Source organism: Solanum stenotomum, chromosome 4, assembly GCF_019186545.1.
Source record: "Solanum stenotomum isolate F172 chromosome 4, ASM1918654v1, whole genome shotgun sequence".
NCBI lineage: Eukaryota > Viridiplantae > Streptophyta > Magnoliopsida > Solanales > Solanaceae > Solanum > Solanum stenotomum.
The window spans coordinates 56,363,590-56,372,777 of NC_064285.1; positions in this window are offsets into that span (position 1 = coordinate 56,363,590).

Consider the following 9,188-nt stretch of genomic DNA (forward strand, 5'->3'; position numbering starts at 1 on the left):
GATTCATCCACAAGAACTCACGAATCCTGGAAGTGTCAGCTCCTTCATGTCGAGCTCCCCTTTGCTGACCAATCTGATTAGTTACAGCTTGACTCAGAATTCTAATTGCCTCTCTGAACTCGGCATTAGAAACGTCCCCTTGATGCTGCACTCCAGGTGCATTAGGTAACTCTTGCTCATCAACATAACGTCTAGGAAGGCGCCCCCTTCCAACTCTTCGTGGAGGCATGGTTATTTGAAAACACGCACAAGCACGGATTAGAAATAAACTTTTTAGAGATAAACTCTAACGCATGAGATGAGTATGAAAGAAGTGAGAAATCTTCCTAAATGTTGCAGTCTCCCAATTACAGATGTGGCGTGCTTCACACCGATAACTAGGACTCTACAGACACGGCTTCATAGACTCCCTAGGACTCTTGAACTCTGGGCTCTGATACCAAGTTTGTCACGCCCCGAGCCTATACCCTGGACGTGGCCGACACTCGAAGACCATTGCTGGCCCCAAGCGAACCCTTTGCCTGGCTTTCTTAACTCAGCAGAAACTAACTCAATAGAATAACTCCATGCGATGCAAGGACATAAAACAACTTATCTGATAAAAATCTGGCCAAAAAGGCAGCTCGAGTCCCAAAAATAGAATATTTACATATATACATAGATGAGAGACTCAGAACTAACCAATTGATTGACTGTCTATGAAGCTCTAATACTGAGATGGATGTTGGGACAGACCCCGCAACATCCTAATAAACCAAAACTTAAGAACACAAAATAACCGAGTCCTTCGGAAAGCAAGGAGGCTCACCACAGACTCTGGAGTGCTCAGCTGGATCAACGGCATGCTGGAGGCAGATCCTGGGAACCTGTATCTGCATCGTCAAAAGATGCAGGGGAACTAGCATCAGTACATTGAATGTATGAGTATGCGAGATGGAAAGCTAAACCACAACCTAAGCTTGAAAAGAGTACAAGAGAACACTTACCTTGGCTCTATTCGACTCATGAATAACTGAACTCAATGTATAAAGAAATAAGACACATGAAATATATAAGGCTTGTAACACTATTAAAACAACTTAGTTCATTAATGATAAAACAATAACAAACTCAACTTTACTTATATAAAAGTAATATAACTTTAGTGGGAGATTCTTTAACCGACAACCACCGCTATAAGCCCTAGTGGTGATACAACATTTTACCTCACGTTGCCCAAGGACCATCCTATATCTTGCCGTGATATAGGACCTTAATTTAACTTAGTGGATCCACTAGCTTCATCTTACGTGATCATCTAAAAAGAATGATACGTCAAGTCCCATGTTGGCGCATGGTTCTTATGGAGAGTTGAGTTAATATGAACTCGTGTCCCCAATTCGGTGCTCAATACTACAAAAAAAAAAAAAACTTTGGCTCATAAGTGTCTTTAAACACATCTTTCTTTAATTGAGATGATTACTCAAAACTTAGCCCAAAGGCTCTTTTGGAAAACATTATTCCCCTCTTACTCAAATGTAAAAACATTTACAAACTTCTTTGGGAATACTTAGTTCCCTAATAGCTTTTGAGAAATGGACTCAACTTTATGCTCTTGACTTAACTTGAAACTCGATACTCTTCACTTGACTTGAAACTCTATACTCTTTGCTTGACTTGAATCTTGAAACGAAGTTAAAACGTTCAATAACGACGCTTGAAAAGCTTTAAAGACTTGCTTGGACTTACTTCTTAACTTTATTTGACTTGACTCTAACTTCACTTTGATTTGATATACTAACTTGCCTTGAATTGGTTTATGGATTCAAGGTATATGACCGCACGTTTATATATGAGTTCTTGACATTTAAATGTACCTTGGAGTGTTGGAAACAACTAGGAAACATAGGTACAATACCAAGGAACATGCATGAGAAAGTATGGAAAGAGAGGGGAAACTTGGTGTCCTTGGCGCTTTGCGAGGCGCGGAGCGCCAGCCCTTGAAGCTCAGAAGGGGCCTGCTGGCGCTCTGCTAGGCACGCTGCCCCAAGTGCTGGACTTCAGAGTCCCCTTTGGGGCGCGCTGGCAGGCTTGACACACCCACCCCTTCCCCAGAAAACCCGACTTTTCTCCCTCTTTTTCCAACTCTAAACCTCCTTTACCTTCAGTGGTTTCAGCCCCGACCACTAAGGGTCATAAAATCCCTCAACATACAAGAGATTCAACTCAAAACCATAACCAAATCATGTCCCAAATCAATAAGAACTTCCACAATACAATCAACAATATCAAGAACACAACCAACAACTTCAATAACACAACCAATCTTTTCTTGAAAAATAAAATAGTTTGGCGTGTGGGCGAAAGGACCAATCCCAACACTATGCACTCACATACCTAGTAGGGATCACCCCCGACGATATCCACGACGATCCTTGACGAAAATCCTTGCTTGATCTTCTCTTTCTCCTTTTCTTCTCCTCTTCACTCTCAAGCCCTAGCTCTCACTCTTTAAAATGGTACATAATGATCCAAAAATCAGCCTAACACAACAATATAACCCCAAAAGAAATGGCTAGGGAAAAGACCAAAATGCCCTTAAAATTTCCGGACGGATTTCCCTACCAACTGCCCAAGTTCCAAAGGGCATAATTCCCTCATACGAACTCGGAATCGAGCAAACTTGGTGGCGTTGGAAAGGTCATTCCAAGGGTTTTCCAAAAATAATGGGAACTACACCTAACTCATCCTGAGCTAGTATTTATGACTGTTCAAAGTGGGCCAAAAACTCACTTTTTCTCATACTTAACCAAATTTCCAGAATTTACAAATTCTTTCCAAAAATGAAAATTTCCAATTTTTTTAAGCTTCTTTCTAGTTATCAACTTGCAAGATGTCACAATGGGTTTGATCCCTAAGAGGTATGTAAGATTTCATAGTGTTGAGTTTGTTCACCACATGCCAATCATGTTAATTTCAGCGTTAAATTTGTTCTTGAAAGTTGAAGGTTTGATGTTCTTGAATTGTGTTCTTGAAATTGACTTTCGTTCTTCAGTTTAGATAAGATTGATGAGTTCTTGAGGAAATCGTGTCGATTTTATAGTTGTATTTGATTAGATTCATTTGTACATGTGTTGGGTAGCTGAATCTAAAGGGAAATTGAGAAAAAGGAATCGAATTTAGGCAAATTGGGATTAAAAACGAAGAAAGAAAAAGTTGGGCAAAAACTGGGTACCAAGTCCACGTTCCTCAGAAACAAAACTTTTTTCTCCATGTCGCGGATAGGTCACAGACCCCTCTACCTCAAAATTTATTTTGAGACCAAATATTAAAATGCATTTCTGCAACGTGGACTTGCCTCCAAACAGTGATTTCTTGGTCATTTCTCATGTTTAACTATCTAAAAACACCCCTAAACATCACGATATCATTCCTATCACAAATCATATCCTTGAATCCATAAATCAACTTCAAGGTAGAGATAAGAGTTAAGTTTTTAGAGTTATTTCAACCATTTTGAGAAAGTCCCTTAGATTTTTTTGAGGAGTCTTCTAGAATTTCTAATAACTTATTTCAAGACTCGAGCAAGTGAGTATGAGACCGAGGAAAATGTATTCATGAGTCTACTTTATTATTACTAGATCCTTCGTATCATGAACCATAACACTTTAATTCATAATTTACATTCAAGGGAGAGTCAAGAGTAGAGTTCAAGAAAGTCTTTGAGTTCAATTGTGAATCCTTTGAGATCAACTATTGATTTGAGCTAAGCTTGAGGAAGTAAGTATGAGAACAAGAAGAGTCGTATACACAAGTTCCATATCGTTATGTAGAACCTTGAGTCGAGTCGTTCATGCCCATAAATTCTGCATGAACCCCATGAGTTGAGTATCTTGGAGAGGAGTGGCATCTTCAAGTTCTAAGTCTTGAGTATTGAGTTCATAACCCTTTTGAGATTATATTCCTAATCGTGAGACTATTACATGTTACCCATGAAGTCCTTAAGTTGAGTAGTTTATGCCCATAACTCCGCATGAACCCTATAAGTCGAGCATCCTTGAGATGAGAAGTATCTTTAAGTCCTTGAGTTGAGTAGTTCATGCTCATAATTTCGCATGAACCCTCTGAGTTGAGCATTATTGAAATGAGTAGTATCATTGAAGTTCTTGAGTTCCAAATATTGAGTTATATCTATGGTTATTGAAAACCTTGAATTGAGTCGTTCACGTCCATAATTCGGCATGAGCTCTATTTTAAAAAGTCTTTTGCAAATGCTTTAAACTTGTTTTAAGACTTGAGTTTTGAGTTGAGTAAAAAGTAAAGAGTGAAGTTCTTTTCTTCAAAAAAGTAAATGGGGACTATGTATTCCCAAAGAGTAAATGTTTTCATATTTAAACAAGAAAGGAAACATTGATTTTCAAAAGAGCCTTTGAGCTAGTTTTCAGTAAAGAGTAAATGCTTTCACAATTAAGTAAGAGAGGAAACACTGATTTCCTAGAGAGCCCTTGGGCTAGTTTTTGAGTAATTATCTCAAACCAAAAAAAAGAATTATGTTTTTAAAGATATGAGCTAGTTATATTCTGGGAGTAGTATTGAGCACCGATATGGGGGAGAGTTCAGACAATTCACAGCCCCCGTAAACCATATAGCCATCATGGATAGAAAGGGTCATACTTTTTAGATGATTCCTTAGTGCCTTTTAGCATAGACTAGTGGATCCACTTAGTATTTAGGTTCTATACCCCTGGCAAGGTATATGACAGCCCTGGCAGCATGAGGCAAAACGTTGTATCATCACATAGCTCATAAGTGATGATTGTCGGTTAGAGAAACTCCCATAGAGATATTTTGTATTCTTATATACATAGAGGTTATTTTGTATTTTCATATACAAACAGAGTTTATATTGTATTCTTAAATACAAGGAGTTTCTTTCTACTGTTTTAAAAGTTTTCCATATATTGCATCTCTTATTATTGCTTTATATTGAGTTGAGTATCCAGAGTTGAGTATCCAGAGTTGAGTATACAGAGTTGAGTACCCAGAGTCGAGTGTCTGATAATTGAGTTAAGCCTTATTTCACTGAGTTGAATATGTTATTGTTGTGTTGAGCCTTATTTCACTGAGTTGATTATCTTATCATTGAGTTGAGCCTTAATTTCTCTGAGTTGAGTTGAACTATTTTTCTTAAGTTGAGTTTAGTTGAGTGAGTTGAGAAGAGCTAAGTATGTTTCCTTTTTATCAAGTTCAAGCTTATGTTTATACTTTATAATTCCCCTTACATGCTTGTACATTCCATGTACTGAGACATTTGTCACGATGCAGATACAGGTATTCGTGATCATCAACAAGAGCTTCGCTGATACCACATGGAGTTTGAGTTAGCTATGGTGAGCATTTTTGCTTCCGGAGGATTTCATTTACTTTTCAGCTTTGTCAGGATGTCGTGGGTCTTGTCCTAACTTCCATCTTTGTCATTTAGAGGCTTCATAGATAGACATTAGAGTTTCAGAAGCCTGTTCATTTATTTTGTTAAAAGTTTTAAAGACTTAAGTTGCCTATTTTATGGCGAATTGAATATATTATTTTTATTTGGAGTTGTTTATTTGAGTTAAAGATTTGAAAAGTTGAGTTTATTGAATTTTATTCACTTTTAAGCTTTGTATGCTTGAGTTAGTCTTCCGCTTGTAGTCAGCCAGGATGAGGATTCGCTGGGGGACCAGAAATGGTTCTTGAGTGCCGGCCATGTCCAGTAAAGATTAATGTTTTGGATGCAATAAAATTTTCAATCCATGTTTGGACTACATATGTTAAGCAAGAGACAATAGAAAATTATTTTCGACACTGTAAAATTCGTTCGGGGGATGCAATCTTAGATAATTAGAATGTACCTACATGTGAAAACGTCATTCATGAACTTGAGGTCATGATTAATGATCTCGGTTACCTCAATAAAATGGATGTCAATAACGTGTTGGATTATCCTGGTGAAAGTAATATATGTTCAGAGGTCCAAATCGTAGAAGAAATTGTGGATACCATCGAAAAAGCAATGTTGATGATGAAGTTGAAGATGATACTATACCTTTGGAACCAGTAACGCGTAAGGAAACACTTATCGCATCTAGAACTCTTCACAATTTTTTGGTGTAGTTCGGAAAGACAACACCGGAGCTCTTGGATGCAATAAGAAAAATTAGAGATGAACTTCAACAAGATTTAAATTTTAAGAAAAAACAAAACACAATAGAATCATGTTTCACTAAATTGTCTTAGATATATTTGTACGTTTAAAGAATTATTAATTTATGATATTAATGGGACCATATATTTATATAGGGGTCTTCTAGAAATTTATTATCTTATTATCTTATCGAAATTGGTGATTTTTTCCACTGGGCCAAGTCGGGACCAGAGGAAAATATTATTTTAGAGAGATTATTAATTTACCGAGTATTAATTTATAGAGGTTTTACTGTACACAGAGTTTATTTTCTAATTTTATATACAAACAAAGTTAATATTGTATCCTTGCATACTAACTGAGTTACTATTGATTTTTTCAATACATTGAGTTACTTTCTACTGTTTTAAAACCTTTTTCATATATTGCATATGTATTGTTGCTTTATATTGAGTTGAGTATCAAGAGTTGAGTACCCAGAGTCGAGTATCTTATAATTGAGTTGAGCCATATTTCACTAAGTTGAATATCTTATTGTTGAGTTGAGCCTTATTTCACTGAGTTGAATATCTTATCTTTGAGTTGAGTATCTTATTCTTGAGTTAAGTTTAGTTGAGTGAGTTGAGAAGAGGTAAGTATGTTTCCTTTTTATCAAGTTCAAGCTTATGTTTATGCTTTAGAATTCCCCTTGCATGCTCGTACATTCCATGTACTAAACTAATTGGCCTGCATAGTTTCATGATGCAGATACATGTATTCATGGTCATCAACAGGAGCTTCATTGATACCACATGGAGTTTGAGTTAGCTATGATGAGCCTCCTTGATTTTAGAGGATTTCATTTACTTTTCAGTTTTGTCAGGATTTCGTGGGCCTTGTCCCGAGTTCCGTGTTTGTCATTTAGAGGCTTCATAGATAGACAGTAGAGTTTGAGAAGTATATTTCATTTATCTTATTAAGTGTTTTAAAGACTTGAGTTGCCTATTGTTGGCTAGTTGAATATTTTATTTATATTCAGAGTAAATCATTTAAGTTAAAGCTTTGTATTGGAGTTTCATGAATTTTATTCAGTTTTAATGCTTTTGTGTGCTTGAGTTAGTCTTTCGCTTGTAGTCAGCCAGAATGAGGGTTCTCTTGGGTACTAACAATGATTCTCGAGTGCCGGCCACGTCCAGGTTGTAGAATCGGGTCGTGACATAAGGTTCCTGTACCAGCTCAATATCGATCCCAACAATACACAGGACCACCTCAGACTCGTCAGGGACCCACTATATTTTTAGCTCCACAATTCAATGCTAAATCACTAGTAATCCCCACAATAGACTACATGTACGCCGAGTCGATCACAAGGACAAAACAAAAAAAAGGCAAGCTGAGCTGAGTTGTCGCCTAACTAAGGATCACACTATTAGATGCGAGTCTACTTTATCAGTCTGCAGGGAGCTAAGCTATCTTAAGCGACGTCGGAGAGATTCTAAGGTTTATCGGCTTCAAACTACGCAGGTCTATGAGAATAACTAGTCTAAGCCTAGACTAAGGCTAAACATGCTCAGAATCAATAATCAATAACAACACGAAAAATGAAGACGGACACAAATTAAAGTCAAAACAGAAATTGTGGGACACACGCTGGAATTCCAAAATTGACTTCGTTAAAAAGTTTGATTTACCTCTCCAAACTTGTATCCCAAAATGGGGCACAATTTGGGGCTTGGAATAGCTCAAACCAACATCATGAAAAAATTTCACCATGAAAGCTAAAGAAAAAGGACTGGGCAGCATCTTTCGAGCCAAATTTATCTCAAATGAAGGTTCCCTGATAGTCCCCGAACACCTCCCCATGTAGCCCCAAGCTTTCCGATCACGCTGGACTTTGAATCACCTCAATCAGAGTCTTGTAGCTCTCAAAATCACCAAAAGAAAATTTAAATTATGTGTTAATATAGGTATGGTCTTTTTAAACCAGGCAAAAATGCTCATTGTGATCGTGGCCAAGAGGACCCATGATTGCGCACGTCTACAAACTTGGCCTTTGTGAATGCAACAAAAGGCCTCCTAATGCAAAGGCAAAAGGGGTCAAGGCACCACGATCGCGGCCAAGAGGCCGCGAATGCAGAGGGTAAAAGGTTAAACCCATGTGAACGCGAACAGGCCTTGCAATCGCCGAGGCCATCAAACTTGGCCTTCGCAAACACGACCAAGTGACCGCAAATGTGAAATGTAATTGATGTCTGAACCAATTATTATCTGGTTTGGCCAAGTCCTGAATTCTCTGATGGGGTGCTCGAGATTTGTTCAGAACCACGTGCATGTAACTAATTATGCTACCCTACCAAATTAGACATTCTAGACTCAATGGAGCAGTCAAAACTTCCAATCGAGGTCGTCTCGACAAAAAGTGGGTCCCACACTCAAGCTCTATTTTAAGCTAAATTCCACAATAGGGCTTGAAATTAGCTCGAAAACCTCGGGATCTGCATAAAAGGTCATTCTAGACTAGACTAAAAATTTGGGAGCTAACAGAACTGTCAGAATTACATTCTGAGGTTGTCTTCCTAAACTTTTGACTGAAGTCAACTGTTTAAGTTTTAAAAACATTAAGACACAGAAACTTGCACAAAATCTAAACGAACGACCATTCTATCAAACTATCAATTCCTACAAGTCATAAATGACTTGGGGCCGCTATAGAAACGCTCTGAATGACAATAAGAAGGCATTTACACAGATATGACCAGGAGGGTCTTGACAACATTCACTACTAAAAAAGACTTTTGTTCACAAAAGTAAGAGTCAAGAAGTACCTGAAGGCTCAAATAAGCTGGGAAACTCCTCTTGCATCTCATGCTCGGTCTCCCATGTAGCCTCTTTGATTGTATGATGCCTCCAATGGACCCTAACTAGAATAATGGCTCTAGAACGCAACCATCACACATCTCTAAGTATGATAGCAACTGACTCCTCAACAAAGGTCAAATATTCATCCAACTCAACTGAATCATACTGGAGAACATGTGATTCATTA